Genomic DNA, 1161 nt, shown 5'->3' with positions numbered 1-1161 from the left:
ATTCCTATTGGCTTACGGGTAGAAAAGGAATTCAAAAATGAATCCAAAGCCGTAGGATCTTGTGTTGTGTACGTAGGTCTTAAAAACGAGGCAGTAGTGCTTTTAGAGCTCCTTAACTCACAAAATACAATGGCGTACCATTCAAAAAACCGTGGATTTACTTCTGCTTTTAATAAGACGAGGGCATCACAGACGTATATCTTTGGGAACGAACAGCGGCTTGTTTTAGGTGGGCCCTTGGAATTGAAAAATGTTGGGATAGCAAATCTTAAAATAATTACTATTAATTTATCAATGATAACCAAGCAATTGCTATATTTCCAGTTTATATACAACTACAATACTATTTGAGAGTGCTTCCTGCTGAAGAAATTTTCCTAACAGTCATAACGCTCTCGCTCGGTGCTTCATCGTTAGCCTGATAGAAACTGTTTTATCGAAAGAATTGTGTTCTTAAGGATATATTATTTAAACACCGTCTCCTGTGTGTTAACACTCGAGGCTATCAAATATGCATTTAATTAGCGTCCTTCCTGCTCACTAGGACTTACATACAGATTTGAGCAGGATTCACTATGTTCTGGTCTATCATTCATAATATTTTCCCGATTGTATGCTTTAATACTTGCAATGGAACCAATTATATTCTAACCTCCAAAGCAGCCTTACTTTGGGGTCTGAGACCGGTGATCTGAACGATGAGCGAAATAAAGAATCGATTTTAAGTTTTTTAGGATCTTCTCTTACACGGTTAGGTGGAAAATATTTACGGTATAGTATGTCCTGTGTTCTCTGCCAATTTAGTAACACTGGTTATCACAAAGCTACCAAACTGTTGGCTAATCAAATAAGCTTTTCATATAAGCGCACTGTATGATTTGATTAGTAACTGAGAAGTAATTTTAGAAGTCTGTTGGTGAAAATTGTCCATATCTAAGTTCTAGAATGATATCACGATAGCATTGTCTTGATAAGAATATCGTAACACATTTCATTTATCTGACATCCTCCTTCTTTCTAATGCTCATGTTCTTGATGTGTGAATTCCTTGTTACTCGGAAGATTTAATCAAGCCTTCACTCGCGTCTCGATTGCCTATTCGCAAACAACCTTTGGATAGCTTCACCACAACGATTGTGTAATGGTAGGATACACACCTTT

Source organism: Thermobia domestica, chromosome 17 (genome assembly GCF_964235325.1).
Source record: "Thermobia domestica chromosome 17, izTheDome1.hap1.1, whole genome shotgun sequence".
Lineage (NCBI taxonomy): Eukaryota > Metazoa > Arthropoda > Insecta > Zygentoma > Lepismatidae > Thermobia > Thermobia domestica.
The sequence above is the reverse complement of the archived record's forward strand: the minus strand, read 5'-3'. Positions refer to the sequence as shown.